Here is a 22,176-nt window from a genome sequence, read left to right on the forward strand (position 1 = left end):
AAATACTACACAAAACATGGTTCAACAATTATAGACACTGGATCAAGCAAGGAAGGACAGCAATCCCCAAGATATAAGAAACAAAAAGGATGGGGTCAGCATTGTGACATAGCAAGTAAAGCTATCACCTGCAAAGTTGGCATCCCATATGTGCACAGGTTTGTGTCCCAGCTGTCCCACTTCTGACCCAGCTCACTGCTAATGGCCTGGGAAAAGCAGCAAAAGATGGCCCAAGTGCTTGGGACCCTGCTTCCCATGTGGGAGACCTGGAAGATGTTCCTGGCTCCTAGCTTTAGCCTGGCTCAGCCCTGGCCATTGTGGCTATCTGGGGAGTGAGCCAGAAGATGGAAGATCTTCCCCCACTTTTATCTCTCTATATAGAACTTTTACTTTTAAATAACCAACTAAATTAAAAAAAAAATGAAAGGAAATAAATGGTAAGTCCCAAACAAGCCCCAGCTTATTAACTTGAAAGAACATCCAACCTATTTTTTTTTATTCCTTTACACATTTGTTTTCATTTTATTTGAAATGGAGAGAAAAGATCCAACTTCCATTTGCTGGTTCACTTCCCAAAGGCCCACAACAGCTGAGGCTGGACCAGTTCAAAGCTAGGAGCCCAGAACTCAATCTATGTCTCCAATATAGGTGGCAGGGGAGACCCAAGTACTTAAGCAATCACCTGCTTCTTCCCAGATTGGACGTTAGCAGGAAGCTGGATTAGAAGCAGAATGGCTGAAATTCAAACCAAGCACTTGACCAGTATAAGATGTAGACATCCCTAGATAGCACTTACTGTTGTGCGAAATGTAAGCCTCCCCATTTATTATCTTTAGCAAGAAAAGGTTGGGGGAGGGGGGATTCAGAGGAAGCTCCCAAAATTCTGAGTTGAAGAGACTCAACTGAAAGTACTCTCAGCTCAATGGAGAGAAATATGCATAAACAATATACATGAATATCCAAATAATTACCTGGAGCAAAAGAACCCATACAAAAGAAGTATATAGTGGAGAACTCCACTTGCCTAAAACTTGGAAATGGAGACAAATTGATACTAACCACAGATAGGTGATCACCTGAGAAAGACATTGTGGAAATATTTTGCAGATTTCACAATGGGATGAGGTAACTGCTGTAGGTAATAAACATATTCACTATCTTCATTTTAGTGATAGTTTCATGAACACATAAATGTATCAAAATTTAGCATTATTATGAAACTTAGTATTATTACTCATTGTAGTTTTATTTGCATTTCCCAATAGCTAGTGATGCAGAGCATTTTTTTATGTGTCTGTAGGACATTTATATTCCCAGCTTTGAAAAATGTCTATTCATGATCTTTGGTTATTAAAAAAAAAAAGAGGGTGAATTGTGGGAGGGAGGGAGGGGAGTATGGGGAGTATGTTATCTTCTTAGAATTGTATTTATAAATACATGAAATCTATCCTCTGTATCTAAACAAAAATCAAATTATAGCTTACTAAAACTAAAAAACAATTTTGCTCGAACTGTTTTGGAAAATTCAGATTTTGTTACTAGTCTTCATGGAATGACAACATTTGATAAAAGAAAATTAAAATACTCAGCTAGGTGAGCTGTAGAAACAGAGTAAAAGTAAATTGTTTTCAGAGGACTGCCATTTGATTAGCTTGACTTGAATAATGGTGGAGTTTTATTGTTGCTATTTTTTTCTGAGAGAGAGAGAGAACGAGTTAGTTACAGAGAAGAAGAGAGGAGAGAACACTCAAATCCACTGGTTCACTGCTCAAATATGCAAAGGCAGGTTTGTTTCCTACTGATGTGTAATTATTATCATAAATCTGGTGGCTTAAGACAATAAAATTTATTATTTCACACTGTATGTGGATCTGAAGTCCAGGCATAGTTTCATGCATTTCATATTACTGCCGTAAGAGATTAACAGAAACTTATTTTCTTAAAGCAACACAAATTTATTCTGTTAACAATTCTGGGGATCAGAAGTTAAAATCAGTTTTGATAAACCAAAGGGGAGGTGTCAGTTGTCAGCAAAACTTGTCCCTCTGGATGCTCTCAGGAAAGAGTCTGCTTCCCTACCCCTTTTCAGCTTTCAACGATTACCTCTATTTCTTGGCTTGCAGCCCCCTTGCTCTATCTTTAAATGTAATTATTAATTTTAATCTATTTGAGAGAGAGAGAGAGAACACTTCCAACCCACTGGTCCACTCCCCAAGTCTCCCCAACTCCAGTAATAGCTGAGCCAGACTGAAGCCAGGGGACGGAAACTCTATACAAGTATACCATGTATTGGCAGGGACTCAAGCACTTTATCCATTTACCCATTTGTTGCCTTACAAAGTGCACATTAACAGGAAGCTGAATTGGAAGTGGAGTAGGTGGGACCAAGCACTCTAAAATGGGATGCAGGAGTTCAAAACGTGGCTGCATCACAATATCCACCCCTATCTTCATCTGTAGAATGAATCGCTTTGATATCTCTGCTTCTATCTTTGCATTGCCTGCTATCCACTTGACCTTTCTTGCTTTCCTCTCATAAGAAACTTTTTGATTGTATTAAGTTCCCACCCAGATAACTGACAATAAGTTCCCATTTTAACATCTTCACACACATTTGGAAAGTCTCTTTGCTACATAAGCTAATATTCACAGGTTCCAGGGATTTGGACACAGATGTCTTTAGGGGAACATTTACTCAGCATACCAGAGTGCTTAGGTCCTCTCTCCAGTCAACAGGCTGAAATTATGGTGATTGATAAGTCAGCACACTCCTATGAGGTCTGAGTGGTTGACAGATGAGATTAAACGACTGAGGTCCCATTTCTTACTAGATAATGCTAATCGATGCTATAGGATATCTTTAAGATCTATCAATATGGCTCTCTCACCACATGGCAGTTCCATGAAAACCAGGTAGAGAAAATTTGTCTCATCACTATGATGTGTGTTATATAATCTTAGTTTCAAGTTACACAGCATTTTCCAAAGTTAAATAAACTATGAAAACTCACTGAAAATTGTTATTATAAGAAAAAACAGAAAACCTCTATAAGGTATTTTTGACATTTTAAAAATATTTTGTCCATTTTTAAAGGCTCCATCTATGATGCATTAAAAATTAACAATGAACACATTTTCAAAGTACAAAAACATTTCATAAAGCCGTAGCAGGTTCAAAGCAGACAAATAGAGTCAATTGATGACAATCCTCTCATCTGCCATTTTTAAGTGAAAAACAAACACAAAAACTCTAGTCTGCAGGTGTTCAGTATAAATCAGATACTGAGTTACAACATATGTTTCTACTCTCTAAGGAATTTATGCTTCTCAAAAAAGCATTTTGTTACACAGTGTAGCTTATTCAATTTTCTGACACTTTGAAAAGAATGTAACAGAATATAACAATATAAGCATTCTTATGGCTTCCTTATTGGTTTACAAACCATATAATGAAACATAACCTCATATTCAACTTTAGTGAAATCACAAAGAGAAACTACCAAAAGAAAAGTATTAAATGTGATTCAAAACATAAATTTTTATATAAATAACAAGTCAGAATACAGAACAAAATGGTAACTGTTTCTGACTTCTAAAAAATTATGAATTTATTCTACCATTCTTAATTGATTCTTGTCTATACAAGAATATATCATAAAGTATGTAGGATAAAACAAATCTGCAGTCTACTCTTCACAAAGTTGCATTCATATGAAATTTTTCCATTCTATCACAGACACACAAATCTTCACAGATTGAATATAATAGTCACTTGATGTCTTCTTTATGTACTTTATTGGAATTTTATTAACATTGTGGGTATCCTTGGATGATGTGTCTTCAAGTAAATTATGAATAATCACAGGGCAGACATTTCATATTTATGTACATCAACAGTGTTCAGATATATGCTTTGAATACTACCTCAAAATAATTTATGATTCAGTAAATAACTTCCACAAGTCTAATTATTTCACATGATTTTAAGCATTTGATTAAGTTTATGCTGGTATAGGGACAGATAAATTAAACTCTATTCAATAACACACAAATTTGTATATGTGTTTGATATGAGTTGCTCTTAAATGACTATAATTATACTTACAGAGCAGTTCATATATTTATCTATGCTCTCTATAACTTGAATATATTTAAGAATAATATTATTATCTTCATTCTATCAGAAATTATTTGATATGAAGATTGGCATTTGATGTTAGTGTTTGTGTTAATTTCAGGAACAGAACCGATTTTTCATACAATATCAGTATCCCATGAACAATTAGATAAAATATTTTAACATAAATACCACTTTACAGTGACAACAACAATAAATACAATGAGCAGTAACTGGGTTTCTATATCTAGTATATAAAACTCACAACTGAGTACACATACATACAACTATATACATACATATTTTTACATTAATCAACATTTTTATTTTCCATACTAATAAAATATGGGAAAATAGTGCCTATTAAAAACATAACTACCAGGGGCCGGCACCATTGTGCAATAGGTTAATCCTCCGCCTGTGGCGCTGGCATCCCACGTGGGCGCTGGCTCTGGTTCCAGCTGCTCCTCTTCCAATCCAGCTCTCTGCTATGACCTGGGAAAGCGGTGGAAGATTGCCCAAGTCCTTGAGCCCCTGCACCTACATGGGATACCCAGAGAAAGCTCCTGGCTCCTGGCTTTGGACCAGCAAAGCTCCGGCCATTGCAGCCATTTGGGGAGTGAACCAATGGACGGAAGACCTTTCGCTCTGTCTCTCCCTCTCACTGTCTGTAACTCTACCTCTCAAATAAATAAATAAAATATTTTAAAAAGCATAACTACCAACTATTCCATTGCTATTTTGTTGAATATTAAAATTCTTACAAAACACACTGTATGACCCACTATCATTTCTACTTAATATATAATTAGGACCTCAAAATGCCAAAAATTTTGATGAATAGGACTGTGATCACAGTAGACAATTAAAAGCAGAATCAAAAATAATTGTGCTTTTAAATAGATGATGTATTTATCAGAGAATGTGGATATATTTCTAGATAATTCATTATTATTATTATTATTTTTTTTTTTTTGACAGGCAGAGTGGACAGTGAGAGAGAGAGACAGAGAGAAAGGTCTTCCTTTGCCGTTGGTTCACCCTCCAATGGCTGCCGCGGCTGGCGCGCTGCGGCCGGCGCACCGCGCTGATCCGATGGCAGGAGCCAGGAGCCAGGTGCTTTTCCTGGTCTCCCATGGGGTGCAGGGCCCAAGCACCTGGGCCATCCTCCACTGCACTCCCTGGCCACAGCAGAGGGCTGGCCTGGAAGAGGGGCAACCGGGACAGAATCCGGCGCCCCGACCGGGACTAGAACCCGGTGTGCCGGCGCCGCTAGGCGGAGGATTAGCCTAGTGAGCCGCGGCGCCGGCCTAGATAATTCATTAATACATAGAGAATTCCAAAGGCAACACCTTACCTTTGCATATTTTTGACACTGAGACCAAAGATCCAATCTTCAAAATAAAGGTCTTAATATGTCTTCAAAATTTAAATGATAAATCAGGAAAAATAATATTTTTGAAATTCTTAAAGAGTATAAATTTTCAGTGGTTTTCTTAGAAGTCTTTAGTTATAAAATGTACTATTATGAACAAGCTTGTAGCTTGAATTCTAAAGCTCCCAAACTTGATTTCATATGTTGAAGTTCTACCTCCAATAGATCAGACTGTGACTGTACCTCCGTATCTGTGGGCTGGAAGAACTAATATCATCAAAATGTACATACTATCAAAAGCAATTTAAGGATTCAATATGATCCCAATCAAAATTCCAATGACATTCTTCTCAGATCTAGAAAAAAATGATGCCACAGTTCATATGAAAACACAGGAGACCCTGAATAGCTAAAGCAATCATACAACAAAAACAAAGCTGGAGGCAACACAACAGCAGATTTCAAGACATACTACAAGGCAGTTATGATCAAAACAGACTGGTATTAGCAGAAAAAAAGACATGTAGACCAGTGAAGCAGAATAGAAACTCAGAAGTCAATTCATGCATTTACAACCAACTTATCTTTGTCAAAGGAGCTAAAATCAATCCCTGGAGCAAGGACAATTTCTTGAACAGATGATGCAGGGAAAACTGGATCTCTACATGCAGAAGTATGAAACAATACCCCTGTCTTACATATTATGCAAAAATCCACTCAACATTGATCAAGACCTAAATCTATAACCTACACCACCATATTACTAGAGAACACTGAGTAAACTCTGCAAGACATTGGCCTAGGCAATGACTTCTTAGGAAAGACACCAGTAACAAAGGCAATCAAAGCAAAAATTGACAAATGGGATTACAGCAAGCTGAGAAGTTTCTGCACTGCAAAAGAAACATTCAGAAAAGTGCAGAGGCAACTGAAAGAATGGGACAAAAGATCTGCAAACTATTAAACTGACAAAAGATTAATATCCAGAATCTATAAAGAGTTCCAGAAACTCAACAACAAAACAATCTGGGTAGGAAATGGCCAAAGTACTTGAATGGGCATTTTTTCAAAAGAGGAAATTCAAATGACCAACAGACACATGAAAAATGCTCAGGATCACTAGCCATCAGGGAAATGCAAATCAAAACCACTGTGAGGTTTTATATCACTCTAGTTAGAATGGCTCTCATACAGAAATCAACAAACAAATGCTGGTGAGTATGTGGGGGAAAGGAACTCTAATCTACTGTTGGTAGGAATGTAAACTGGTACAGTCACTGTGGAAGACAGTATGGAGGTACCACAGAAATCTGAAAATAGATCTACCATCTGACCTAGCCATCCCACTTCTGGGAATTTACCCAAGGCAAATGAAATCATCATATGAAAGAGTTATCTGTAACCCCATGTTCATTGCAGCTCAATTCACAATAGCTAAGATATGGAATCAACACAGATGTTCATCAACTGATGACTGGATAAAGAAATTATGATATATAAACACTGGAATAATACTCAGTGGTTAAAAAAAAAAGAAATCTTGTCTTTTACAACAAAACGGATGCAACTCGAAACCAATATACTGAGTAAAATTAGCCAGTCTCCAAAAGACAAATACCATATGTTTCCCCTGATCTGTGATAACAGACTATCTAAATTGTAATGTATAGGAGGGAAATTGACATTTTGAGATTCAATAATTGTTTACCGACCTTGTCTCTACTGTTTAAGAACACTTGTTTTGTTTTGTTTTGTTTTTACAGGCAGAGTGGACAGTGAGAGAGACAGAGAGAAAGGTCTTCCTTTGCCGTTGGTTCACCCTCCAATGGCCGCCGCAGCAGCCGCTCTGCGGCCAGCGCACCGCGCTGATCAGAAGGCAGGAGCCAGGTACTTCTCCTGGTCTCCCATGGGGTGCAGGGCCCAAGCACTTGGGCCATCCTCCACTGTACTCCCTGGCCACAGCAGAGAGCTGGCCTGGAAGAGGGGCAACCGGGACAGAATCCGGCGCCCTGACCGGGACTAGAACCCGGTGTGCTGGCGCCGCTAGGTGGAGGATTAGCCTATTGAGCCGCAGCACCAGCCACACTGTTTTGTTTTGGTTTTGCCTCACAGTATTTTTTGAACTTTCTACTTACTAGAGTAGCATTAACATTATGAATATAAAGTAAACTGAATATAGATCTTTATAAAAATTAAGAGTTGGAATAGGAGAGAGAGAGGAGGAAGAAGAATGGGAGTGTGGGTAGGAGGGAGGGTATGGTAGGAAGAATCACTGTGTTCCTAAATCTGCATATGTGAAATGCATGAAATTTGTATGCATTAAATAATATTTTAAGAAGAAGAAATTGAATACAAACATGTACAGAGAGACAATGATGTGAACACACAGGAAGAAGACAGTCATCTACACACTAAGGACAGAGCCTGGAAAAGAGCTTTCCCTATGGCCTTCAGCAGGAACCAGCCCTGCTCACATTATGACCTTAAACTTTGAGCCTAAAGAACACAAATTTTAACATTTATGCCACTCAGTCCATAGTATTTTGTAACAGCAACTTCTGCAAAACTAATATAAATTTTGATACTGAGTTTTGGAGTGACACTCTAACAACTAAGTAAAAATCTAGAAGTGGTTTTGGAATTGGGTAATGAATAGGGACTGGAAGAGTATTAACATTGCCATTGGAAGAAGCCTAGATTTCCTCAAAGAGATTGCTGATTAAAAATATGGACAGCAGAGACACTTCTGGTAAGGGCTCAGAAAAGACATAGGAAAACCATACAGAAACCATCTATTATCTTAGAAAATACTTATTTTATCACGTACAGAATGTTGGTAGAAATTCATAGTTTTAATTTTCAGCCTTGCGGCGCTGGCACACCGGGTTCTAGTCCCGGTCGGGGCGCCAGATTCTGTCCCGGTTGCCCCTCTTCCAGGCCAACTCTCTGCTGTGGCCAGGGAGTGCAGTGGAGAATGGCCCAAGTGCTTGGGCCCTGCACCCCATGGGAGACCAGGAGAAGCACCTGGCTCCTGCCATCGGATCAGCGTGATGTGCCGGCCGCAGCGTGCTGGCCACGGAGACCATTGGAGGGTGAACCAACGGGAAAGGAAGACCTTTCTCTCTGTCTCTCTCTCTCACTGTCCACTCTGCCTGTCAAAAAAAAAAATTCATAGTTTTAATTTTTAAAAATTCATTATTCTTGTGAGACACACTTCCTATCCACTGGCTCACTCCTCAAATGCCCAAGACCTGGGAAATACATCCAGTTCCCCAGATGGTGGCAGGAACTCATCTGTTGCCTACTTGGATTTGCATTAGCATGAAGCTGGAATCAGAAACAGAAGGAACATGAATCCAGGCATATTGGTGTGTGATGTGCATATCCCAGTGACACTTTCACTGCTGTGCCAAATTTGCACTCCCTTTAGAAGTATTAGTAATGGTAAAGATGCTTTCAATGAGGTCTCAGATAGAAATGAGAACCATATTATTGGAAGCACTGGTGACCCTTGTTATAAAATGATGCCGTACTTAGCCAAATTGTATTCTAGTGTTTGAAAAAGTGTAGAACTTTGTTAAATATGTATATTTAGCTGAGAAAATTTCTGTGAAAAGTGTTCAGGATGCAGCCTCACTTCTCCATGCTACTTATAGTAAAATGTGAGAAGAGTGATAAATTAAAGAAAGAATTGCTAAGCAAATAGAAAGCGATACTTGAATATGTAGAAAATACTCGTCCATGTTTCAAGAAATAAGAAAGTTTGTCTGGAAAGAACATCAACAATATGCCATAATAACAATTTAAAAAAGATATTACACAAGTGATTCATGGGTCCTCTCAATCACTCTAGCAGAAGTCTGAAATAACGACACAATTGTTCAGAAAAGATCGCTTGTGAATTGCATGGAAGTCAGAAAGGTGCAGAGAATTTTATATAAATTGGAACACCTGGAGATTGGTTGAAGGAAGTTAATATGGGACAAATGAAGGAAGACTTACAATGGAATGGGCCATAAGAGCTAATTGTCTGATTTCATTATTATTATTTTTTTGACAGGCAGAGTGGACAGTGAGAAAGAGAGAGAGAGAGACAGAGAGAAAGGTCTTCCTTTTCTGTTGGTTCACCCCCCAATGGCAGCTGCGGCCAGTGCGCTGCGGCTGGCGCACCGCGCTGATGCGAAGGCAGGAGCCAGATGCTTCTCCTGGTCTCCCATTCAGGTGCAGGGCCCAAGTACTTGGGCCATCCTCCACTGCACGGCAGAGAGCTGGACTGGAAGAGGAGCAACAGGGACAGAATCCGGCGCCCTGACCGGAACTAGAACCTGGTGTGCTGGCGCCGCAGGTGGAGGATTAGCCTAGTGAGCCGCAGCGCCGGCCATGATGTGCATTATGTTTCAATGAAAGGAAATAATTACTGTGAAAGCAGTAGAAGCTACAAAACTTGGTCTCACTATAGCAATAGGCCTAGAAGGCACAGGCTCAGTATTGAATCTGTATTTTATGGTTCCAGGTGCCAAGGTGTCCTCCTAAGACCCTGACAGCTAGTTTATTGTCACCCAGGGCCAACAAGATAGAACTTCTACCTTGACAGGCCTACTCAACAGGACTTTCATTCCCAGAAGAAACAGTATTGAATCAAAAGCATCATTCTTGAGCCTTTAATTCTAATGGAATTTGCCCTGGTACACACTGACATTCTTAAGTCCTTTCACTTCTTTCTGATTTCTCTCTTTTGAAATGTGAATATCTACATTATTTCTATACCATCATTGTGCTTTGAAAGCAGACAACTTTCTTATTTCACAGTTTCACAACTAAAGAGTAATTTTGCCACAAGATGAGTCTTATTCATACCTCACTTATATGCTCTTTAAATGAGATTCTACATTTAGAATTGACCCAGGGGGCCGGCACCATGGCTCACGTGGTTAATCCTATGCCTGCAGCACTGGCATCCCATATGGGCACCGGGTTCTAGTCCTAGTTGCTCCTCTTAAAGTCCAGCTCTCTGCTGTGGCCCAGGAGGGCAGTGGAGGATGGCCCAAGTGCTTGGGCCCTGCACCCCATGGGAGACCAGGAGGAGGCACCTGGCTCCTGGCTTCGGATTGGCGCAGTGCGCTGGCTGTGGCGGCCATTTGGGGTTGAACCAACGGGAGAAAGACCTTTCTCTCTGTCTCTCTCTCACTGTCTATAACTCTACCTGTCAAATAAAAAAAAAGAAAGAATTGACTCAGGAATGGGTTAAGTCTTTGGTGGCTTCTGAGATGAGATAAATGTATTTTGCATTTAAGAAGGACATGAATTGGGTTTGGCAGAAGAGTGGACTGTTGAGGACTGAATTATGCTTCCCCCATTCACAGGTTGCAGGACTAACCACTAGTACTTCAGATACTTGTGTATTTGGCAATTACTTTGCAAAAGTTGTTAAGTAAAAATGATTTTATTGGGGGTAGACCTTAATGAAATATGACTGTTATAATAATTTAAAAGGAAATGTTGATATACAAATATAGATAGAAAGAAGCTAATGTGATGACTCAGGGAGAAAACAGCCATTTCTGTTTTCAGAAGGAAGCTTCCCCATCAACACCCTTATCTTGGACTTACAACCTACAGGTAGATGAAAAATACATTTCTGGTTTTTAAGCCACATAGTCTTTTATAACAACACTAGCACACTAATATAGTAGACACCTGATTAAAGGAACTTAATGTTTTCCTACTATTATATAGAAAGGAAAGAGAAACTTGACATTTATAGAAACTATAAGCCTTATAAGTCTATCATATACAATATTTGTATTCAATTTCTTAACTGTTTATTTTAAAAAGCAAGCAGGATATATACATGCTTATGATGGGTCTTCAAAAAGTTCATGAAATGTATATTATCTTTTAATTTCATTTTCCATGAACTATTCTAAGTACCCAAATATATGCGTAAATATATATTACCAAATTAGAATATATGAGTACATGTGGGGAGCAATCCGGACTAGACTGAGTTGCTGGAATTAAGACTTATTCTATGCATCTGCTCTCCCACAATATGGCACTGGGAGAGAAGTAAACAGCTTCTGCACAGCTGCCTCCAGTTCAACCAATTAACTGTAGGACTTGCTCCTGATTGGAGAGCAGCGTACTCGGCGTGTGGGCAGCCGAGTTGGGATTGGTGGAGGAGGACTATAAAGGAGGAGAGAGACGGCATGCACAGGGAACATCTATGGGGAACATCTAAGGGAACCCGTGCAGCCCCCGAGAAAGCCGGCCGGCGGTGTGCCGCTCCCCTGCGGAAGTGGGGAATGCGGCCAGGGGGAACTGCCCTTCCACGGAGGTGGAAGGGATAGTAGCCAACCCGGGAAGAACCAGCAGCAAACACGGGGAGGGCCGAGCAGACAGAAAGAACAGCGCAGGGTCCTGTGTCGTTCCCCCACGAAGACGGGGAGCGACAAGTACACACACATATATATGAATATATGTATTCTTAGATTATAAGAATACCTCAAATGTATAAGTATTTTTATAATGTGTTTTTAAACTTCTTCACAGAACAGATTGTTCCACTAAGATTTCAAAGGCAAAATTGTTTCAACTATAATAGTATACACTTAATAGCAACTGGCTTGACAAATACTTAAAACAAAGCTTGAAAAAAATCCTGTATTTGCAGCAAGACTGATATACACACATTTATCTATTTTTTGATTGTTTAAAAAATTTTAGCTCCCACAGTAAGTGAAAGCATGTGGTACATTTTTAAACTCTTATTTGTAAGTATATATCATATAGTACATTATACAGTACATCCATGGCTATTTCTAAGTTTGTATAAAGCAATTAAATACAAAATATTTAACTTACATTTTAAGATCAACCGTAGTGTGTTAAAACATGTCAGTTTATTGTGCCCAACTTAAGTAAAAGTAACCTATAAAATGTCTTTGCTTTTTACACTTTGCCATACAACTAAACATAAGTAAAAGGAAATAAATTCATAAGGATGCATTTTATATATTTCTTTGGAAATTAATTTTTCTCACAGTTGGGCTTTGGTGACTTCTTAAATGATTAAAATTATTGTATTCTCACATTTTTATGCTTTTGAAAAGAAATCATGTCTGTATCAATGCAGTTTATTTATACAATAATTTACCATATATCAATTTAATTCCAATTAGTTTTCCTTGAACTAAAAATATCACTTTGCTACAACAAAAGACTTTCATTCACCATTCCAGAGAATCCCAGATAAAGAAGCATTTCAAGGAAGTCACAATTCAAGATGTTTCATACTTCAAAAGAGCATTAACTTAATTACTGAAAACAAATTCGGCTATATCATGACATCTCAGGAGTACTTCATTATGTGATGGGGTAACATCCCAAAGACAAATGATTCTTGGAAATTTAAGAGAAAATTATTGACTAGAAAATAATCAATATAATAGATTACCTGTAGTCCAAGCATCCTCAAACAGAAATAATTACTAAGTGGCTGATTTTCATAAATATACATAAGCTTCTGGGGCCTGTGTTGTTGCAAAACCAGTTAAGCCACCTCTAGTGACACGGCATCCTATCTTGTACAAAACATTTTTGAAACTTCATACATACAAAGGATATTCAGAAAGCTCATGAAATATTATGTATGGATTTCAAGTTTTCTCCCACCAAAATAAATCAATTTTAATTTCATTTTTTCATTACTCTTTTGTATATTGCTCATATGTAAACAACGACCTCTGAAAAGAAAATGTGGGATGATATCTGGGTACACAAACACACAACGTTATCATTTGCTAGGCTTATGTAATGTACTATTTCTGGGTCTCCATTTTTATTTTCTAATTTTCTCTGGAAATTTTTTAATATCCTGAATATTACATACAAATATTTATATATATAATTATAATTATGTAAGTCACTGCCTTATCTTATCAAGCATATTTTTCTTCCTTATCCTGAATAATAGATGCTTATTCACAAAACAGTTCAAGAGAACAATCCATAAAAATATGACTGACAAATTAAGACTCAAAAGTTTGGGGCCAGTGGTGTGGCACAGTATGTTAAGCTGTCACCTGTGACACTGGTATCCCATCTGAGTGCTATTTATGTCTCAGCTGTTCCATATCTGATCCAGCTTCCTGCTAATGGGCCTGTAAAAGGAGCAGAGAATGGCCCATGCACTTGGGATCCTGCCACAAGTGGAAACCCGGATAGTGTTCCAGGCACATGGTTTTGACTTGTCCCAGCCTTGGCCATTCAGGCCATTTGGGGAGTGAACCAGCAGATGGAAGATACCTCTCTCTCTGTCTCCCTCCACTTGTTCCTTTCATATAATTAAATATTTTTTTTAAAATACTCAAGGTTAAAACTGTGTATTGTGGAGTAGGCTCTGTGGTATAGTGAGTTAAACTCCTCTTGTGATGACCACATCCCGTATTGGAGTGTCCCACGCCTACTTCCTATCCAGCTTCTTGTTAATGAACCTGCGAGGAGATAGATGATGGCACAGATACTTGAGTTCTTGCCACCCACATCAGAGACCAGATGGACTTCTAGGCTCCTGGCTTCAGCCTGGCCCAGCTTTGCTTGTACAGACATTTGGAGAGTGACCAGCAGATGAATGATCTCTTTCTCCCTCTGCCTCTTTCTTTCCCTCTTTTCCTTGCTCCATCTTTCTTGTTCTCTTTCCCTCTCTCCATATCTCTCTTCCTGTCTTCCCTCTCTGTCATTGTTTTTCACATAAAAAAAAAGCTTTTTTAAAAAGAAAAACAACTATACATTGTGATTTTACATGTTATTTGGGGAAGAAAATCATATTCAAAATGATTACATATCTTTTTTGAATTGTCATATAAATCATTACCTTTGCCAGAGCTAGTTGAGAATTATTTCATTTTGCTAATGTGTGCCCTTGTACATTTATAAGCCTCATTTTTGTCATCTATTGAATATGAATATATTGCAGAGATGTTTTGAAGACTAATTGGCTAAAAAACATGCAATTGCCTAGCATAATGTTTTGTATGTGTAAAATGACTTCCTTCCTACTCTTTGTATTTATTCATATCAAGTGAGACAAATGACTATCACATTCTGATATATATGATTATTAAGATGCATTCAATGTCAGTTATCAAAAGGTTCAATTTTTTTCTGATGGGTGGTATCCATGTAACAAAAATATTAAAAACCATCTATTTGAATACAAAATACAACCAAATAAAATTGCATCTACTAGCCATCTAGTTCTTCATAAAATAACTGTAAAAAGCTAATTTACCTAGTTTGGCAAGATTAATATATGAAATTCATTATACTGCTATTGCCCCAGTCATTCTTACTGAATTCAAACAAAAACTCAATATAATGCTGGAAAAAAGTTTAATATATTTATCATCACTACAAAAGCATTTTATCTCATATATTCACTGAATTAATATCCTGAGTTCTGTCATCTCTGTTTGGTTACAGTATTGACATTTCCTTGCTAAAAGAATATCTATTTAGTTTGCAGATAATTTATCAAGATTAGACCTGTTTACATCTTTGATAAGTTGCTTTGGCAGATCACAAAATGTTTCAGTCCGGTCCCTGTTTGGCTGAGTCTCTGATGGATATGTTAGGCATAATGAATTAGAGACAGCCAGCCAGAGCCTGTGAATCTTGTGTTTGGAAAAGGTACAAGCCATCTTTGGCACAGATTTTCTCTTACTCAAGGGTGTTAGTTTTGAAAAACTAGAGAAGTAGGATTAGGGAATATAAGTGAAATATATAGCAAAGGAAGTTTAATTTGTGCCTTTCAGCATAGGATGAAATGTGATTTAAATCTCATGTCCTTAGTCCTCTTTTCTTTCACAGAGCAGCCTATGTTCTATCCTCATAAGAGGATTGAAGGATACACAGTATGAAGTACAGCATCAAGGGACCTAGGCTGAAGATTATCTGTGGTTTTCTGTTGTCACTCAAGTGTGTGCGTGTGTGTGTGTGTGTGTGTGTGTGTGTGAGTGACAGAGAGAGAGAGAGAGAGAGGGAGAGGGAGAGAGAGAGAGAGAGAGAGAGAGAGGAAGGGGCGGGGAGAGAAACTGAGAGAGCTCTTAGAGTCCAAAAACAATGAGAGAAAAGGGGAAATAGAAAGGCTAATTATGCCAATTACCTGATTTGTTCCATTTGTATATGTTAGGAAACTGGCACAGTTGGCCACATGGCCCAGCTACCTGAGCCAGGCTCCATCCCCATCCTAATGGGATTGGCTGCTCCTGCTTCCCTGCCGGCCCTCAGGCAAAGTTTTAAAAGGGCCTGTTCCTGAACACATGCTCTCTCGGTCCTTCTCTCCTGCTCTCTCTCAGTTCTTCTCTCTGGCCTCCCCCTCTGGTCTCTTGGCTCTTCTCTCTTGGCCCCTTCTCTCCTGCTCTCTCTCTAGCCTCCTCCTCTGTTCTCTTGGCTCTACTCTCCTCTCTCATCTTCTCTGCTCTATCGTCTCTCCTTGCTAGCTCCTCTCCTGTTTCTCTCTCTTATATTCTCTTTCTCTCTTTTTCCTTCACCGCCCCTTCACTCCGGTCTGTAGGGTGTTCCCCAATAAACCCTTTCCCTTACTCCGGTGTCCGGTGTGCTTTGCGATGGCTAACATTAAGATATAACAGTATATGTGTTAAAATATTGCACTTTACTCCACAGAAATGTACAAATATTACATGTTAATCAAAAAATTAAAGGAAAAAGTTATTAAAATAGACTGAGAGGCAAAAAAGATTAAGCTTTGTAAAGAAAATGTGCATTTTTTTAAAAAAATGTTGATTTGCATTTTGCAAAAGATATTAAAAACACAGGTATACTTTTCTTTGGGAAATTTTTTTGTTTCTGACATTTAAATGAAAAATGAAGGTTAGTAGGAAGGTATGTGAAATAATTTAAAGAAAAAAGACTTGTTATATTCTAGTACTTAATTTGTTGTCATAATAAAAATAACATCAAAGTTCCATGAGTAGATAATTTTACATGGTAGACTTGGCAAACTGAAAATTATCTTCATGGTTAATTTTATAATGAGCTAAGGAAAGAGGCATCTATTGTATTCAAAATAAGAAAACCCAACCTTGTTTCACACATCTGCCAGTAGCATCTTCACCACTGCTAAGTTTTTTAGTGACAAATAACAAGAAGGTCATACATAGCCTTATGTGATTCGAATCACCCTTGTTTTGAAGTTACACATTTGCCTTTTTTGAAAACAGGGTCTCTAGAAAGTAGCTTTCCTACCAAGAGAGAACTTTTATTTTTATATCTTCTTATTTATCTATTTATTTTTATTTATTTTTTGACAGATAGAGTTAGACAGTGAGAGAGAGAGACAGAGAGAAAGGTCTTCCTTCCGTTGGTTCACCCCCCAAATGGCCGCTATGGCCAGAGGTACGCCAATCCGAAGCCAGGAACCAGGTTCTTCTTCCTGGTTTCCCATGCAGATGCAGGCGCCCAAGTACTTGGGCCATCCTCCACTGCCTTCCCGGGCCACAGCAGAGAGCTAGACTGGAAGAGGAGCAGCCAGAACTTAGAACCTGGCGCCCATATGGGATGTCGGCGCCGCAGGTGGAGGATTAACCAAGTGAGCCATGGCACCAGCCCCTTTTATGTCTTCAAAGCCATTTAAACTCCCCTGCCTAGTATGCAACTAGTTTTATTACTTACAGAGGACTATCCTATATAGAAAATCAAAATTGATTTCAACATAATGAAAGACAAATATTTAAATGTTTAAATAACCAACTCAAAAAAACAAACCAATTTTACTGCAAAGCAACAAGAGAAGCCTAATAAATAAAATGCATAGAAGCCATTTTTTCTAAGCCTGATATTTGATATATACATTATATATGAATATGAGGGTACTCAAGAAGTTTGTGGAAAACTGGGATTGAAAAATATACTCATTTTGGTGCCAAAAGTTTTGAAATTCATACATACTTTTTTTTTAACTTTTATTTAATGAATATAAATTTCCAAAGTACGGCTTAGGGATTACAATGGCTTCCCCCCATATCGTCTCTCCCACCCGCATCCCTCCCCTTTCCCACTCCCTCTCCTCTTCCATTCACATGAGGATTCATTTTCGATTCTCTTTATATACAGAAGATCAGTTTAGCATACATTAAGTAAAGATTTCAACAGTTTGCTCCCACACAAACATAAAGTGAAAAATAATAGATAATTTTTTAAATGATGATGAAATCAGAGCAGACCTATTGTCATGTTTAATCCCAGTGAGAGTCAAGTTGGGAATTGATAATTTCTTCTTCTTTTTTTTTTTTTTTTACAGAAGATCAGTTTAGTATACATTAAGTAAAGATTTCAGGCTTTCCATGCCTGAAATACTCTCATGGGCTTTTCAGCCAGATCCGAATGCCTTTAGGGCTGATTCTGAGGCCAGAGTGCTGTTTAGGACATCCGCCATTCTATGAGTCTGCTGAGTATCTCGCTTCCCATGTTGGATCACTCTTCCCTTTATTTATTCCATTGGTTAGTATTAGCAGGTACTAGACTTGTTTATGTGCTCCCTTTGACTCTTAGTCCTTTCATTATGATCAATTGTGAACTGAAATTGATCACTTGGAATAGTGAGATGGCATTGGTACATGCCACCTTGATGGGATTAAATTGGAGTCCCCTGGTATGTTTCTAACTCTACCATTTGGGGCAAGTCAGCTTGAGCATGTCCCAAATTGTACATCTCTTCCCTCTTTTATTCCTACTCTTATGTTTAACAGGGATCACATTTCAGTTAAATTTCAACACTTAAGAATAATTGTTTTTAATTAACTTTTAAGCATTCCTTATATAGACTTCGATTGTTTTTACAAAAAAGTAAACATATCTACTGAACTTTTTGAAGTACCCTTGAATATACAAGTATAGGTGTACACACATGTATACATACACAAATGCACACACATATAAATATATAGACAAATTCTATGAAAAATGTTATTTTTCTGAAGAGGAAAAAGGGCATATTAAAAAATTTCAGAGAACACATATCTGGTAAGTAGTTTAGCTTGTCAGGGATTACAATGTATTTAATTAAACTTGGTGCTCTTTATATCATTTTGCATTCTAATTATACTATCAAAAGATAAATTATAAAATGGCAAAATACAAAGTAAAAATTAGACAAATGAGATTATGTCCAAGATTTCCTTGGACATTTTGTGAGAGCTACCACTTGTTAGTTATGTCAATATAGATCATCCAAAAAATAATTTGGATAAAGTAATGTCTATTTTTTATTTTATACCAAAATTAATAGAATTTTTACAAAACCAAATCCTCCATTTATTTTTGAAACTGTATGCTTAGTATTAATTTCAAAACTATTAAACAGTTTATAAAAATATAATTTATTCACTTTTATTATCTAAGATTTTGATATTAAATTTAGGATCTAAAATTCTAATCAGAGTTCTATAATTGAGAAGCCATGGGTCTTGGATCTTGAGTCAACAATAGGAATTTAAAAAAATGGATAGATGGGGGCCTATACTGTGTCACAGCAGGTAAAGCCACTACCTGCAGTGCCAGCATCCAATCTGGGTGCCGGTTCAAGTCCAAGCTGTTCGACTTCTGATCTAGCTCTCTGCTATGGCCTATGAAAGCAGAAGAAAACCCAAGTACTTGGGCCTCTGCACCCATGTGGGAGACCCAGAAGAAGCTCCTGGCCCCTGGCTTCAGATTGGCCCAGCTCCAGTCTTTGAGGCCACTGGGGAATGAACCAGTGGTTGGAAGATATTTCTCTCTCTCTGTCTCTCTCTCTCTCTCCGCCTCTCTCTATCTCTTTCTTTCTGACTCTCTGTAGCTTTTCCTTTCAAATAAATAAATACATTTTAAAATAAAAAGTAGATAGATATAAAATATTGAGATAATTGAGGGCTTGGTTTATATATAAGGAACACAAAGTAGATCTGTTTTGTTTAAATGCAGGCTTCATAAAATAGATAAGAAATAAATAATAGATAAGAAAATGAAATAAGAAATGACAGTGAATACTTTGTTGAATTTTAATAAATTCAGAATTTCAGGTTGTAATCACAACAGAGAACTCTAGAAAATTGGTATGATTAACATGAATTCTTCAATCAATAAGCAACAGGAAAGTAACAAAATTGTGAGTAGAGTATTTGCTTAGTGAAAGTAGAGTGATTGTTAGAATTTATGGGTACATGAGTAATTGATTATTAGCACAGTACTAACAGAAGAACTTGAATTGATAAGATTAGACTGGGAAACCAAAGAAGGAAAATATTGAAGGAATTGCCAAAATTTGACAAGTATTATTTTAACTATTGAGCCATGTATAATTCAACATTACATTTGCTTTTAGACACAGTGCTACCTACTATGGAAAATTTTCCTAAACACAGATCCTTCCTTCAAGGAGTTTAGATTTAGTTAAAGATGAGGGAAGAACTCTAAAGAACAAATTCAAGCTGGAATTTGTTAGGAAGAATTTCAAGAGATCATATGGCTTGCTCAAGGTAGAGGAAAACCCTATAACAACTACTTAAGTTAGGAAGGCATATTGTGTGTTTTAGAATAAAGAAACATTTGCAGTTTGGCTACAGGTTTTGTTATCAACTGAAAAATAAAAGTTGGTGAGGCTGCATACAAAGATTAGGGTCATGAGAAAGGTCAATCTGAATATCAGAGCCTAGGGTGGATATTTGTTTTTGGTCAGCCTAAGTTTCTTTTTCCTTTTTTTTTTTTTTTTTTTTTTTTTTTTTTTTGACAGGAAGACTTAGACAGTGAGAGAGAGACAGAAAGAAAGAAAGGTCTTCCCTCCATTGGTTCACCCCCCAAGTGGCCGCTACGGCCAGTGCTACACTGATCCAAAGCCAGGAGCCAGTTGCTTCCTCCTGGTCTCCCATGCGGGTGCAGGGCCCAAACCCTTCGGCCATCCTCCACTGCACTCCAGCACCCCATCCGGGACCAGAACCCAGGGTGCCAGCGCAGCAGACGGAGGATTAGCCAAGTGAGCCACTGTGCCAGCCGAGCCCATGTTTCTTATCTACTTTTGTCTTATTTTACCCTTTATTTATTGTATTTGTATAAAAATCTCAAATTATCTTTTGGAAATATCTTGAATTATCTTTTGTAAATATCATTTTCACTGAAAAGCATGCTGACTCTCTCTCCCACTAATTTGAACCTTAATCATTGACATAAGGAGAAAAATATGAAAGGAGCTGAGTGTTCAATTGCCTCCCCATGAACAGATTTCCTTCCCACACCTGCAATGCTCCCCTCCCTGCTTCCCCTTACAAGAGCCAATTGTTTTTCTTTTCCTTTTGATCTATGAGTTACCATGAATCCTTTCAAGAAATTCATTTTGACTCTCTTAAATTGGCTAGAGCTGATTTCTGTTGCCTAAAATCTAGGTGCTTTTATTCAGAAAGCAACAGACTTCCATTACTTCACTTTTTCACATAGGTGGTGAGAGTCAGAATAAAACAATATTGTTTCTCATGTATAGTTTTCAAAAATAGAATGAAAAATCAAAAAATCTCTCTAGTGGGGAAGTTATTGTAGTACAGATGATGTTCCAGGCATCATTATGTAGAAAATGTTGTGCTACCTTTTGAAGGAAATCTTAAATCAATGTACAAAGTAACTGTGACTTGGAAAGGATTTTTGAAGAGAATACATTTCTCATGCTTTTTTAGCCAGCCAATAAAATCAACAACTTACATTGAGAAAACAAGGATTAGATTATTCTTGGAGAGCATGAAGAAGATATTGTCAATTACTTAAAAATGTGTAGCTGGCAAGAAATGTATTCATGTGCAAGTACTTTTTCTGTAAAAGGAGAAAAGGTTATAAGTAAACTAACTGAAGGCAGAAAAGACTCAGTATAAAAGCAGTATCAAGCAAAATGATCATAATTTAAAGTGTCAAGTGCCTTATATGTCAGGTATTTACTTCACCTCTTGCTAACATTAAAGAACAATAGTTCTTTCCATTAACAGTAACTGAAATGTATTTGGAAATAAACACCAAAGTTTATGCTGAGTAATATATAGGTTGTCTCATTCAATCTTCACAAGACTACTACATGACAGGTTTGATAATTCTTAGGACTTTTTGATCACAAAGGAACTGAAAACTCAACTACATTTCTTTAAGGAAATAGAAAATGTATTGGCTCACATATGTAAAAATTCCAGGAAGAAGGTCAGCTCAAAGGGCAAATTAATACATGGGCTTCAGAGACAAAAACAGTATTTATCGTCCCACCTTTTCATTTTGAATCCTGCTTTTCATGAACTGTCATTACCTAACTTCTCATGATCACAGGTAGCACCATTCAACTGGACATTCTACCAACTCTAAGTACAGATAAACATGGCTTATCATTCAACATGGAAAAGTCTTAACTTGATTCTCTTTGTTTTTTTGTTTGTTTGTTTTTTGTTTTTGTTTTGTTTTGTTTTGTTTTTGTTTTTTGTTTTTTTGACAGGCAGAGTGGACAGTGAGAGAGAGAGACAGAGAGAAAGGTCTTCCCTTGCCGTTGGTTCACCCTCCAATGGCCGCCGTGGTCGGCGTGCTGCGGCCGGCGCACCGCGCTGATCCGATGGCAGGAGCCAGGTACTTATCCTGGTCTCCCATGGGGTGCAGGGCCCAAGTACTC

The 22,176-nt window shown here is 37.8% G+C and overlaps 1 protein-coding gene across 6 annotated transcripts in view; it reads right to left on the reverse strand.

Annotated features, from left to right (window-relative positions):
- The window catches only part of MGAT4C (MGAT4 family member C), a 798,266-nt gene that overhangs the window by 732,189 nt on the left and 43,901 nt on the right, over positions 1-22,176 (reverse strand). The window lies entirely within an intron of this gene.

The sequence above is a fragment of the Oryctolagus cuniculus genome, chromosome 11 (assembly GCF_051225735.1).
Source record: "Oryctolagus cuniculus isolate XC-2025 breed Fujian yellow rabbit chromosome 11, ASM5122573v1, whole genome shotgun sequence".
Taxonomy (NCBI): Eukaryota; Metazoa; Chordata; class Mammalia; order Lagomorpha; family Leporidae; genus Oryctolagus; species Oryctolagus cuniculus.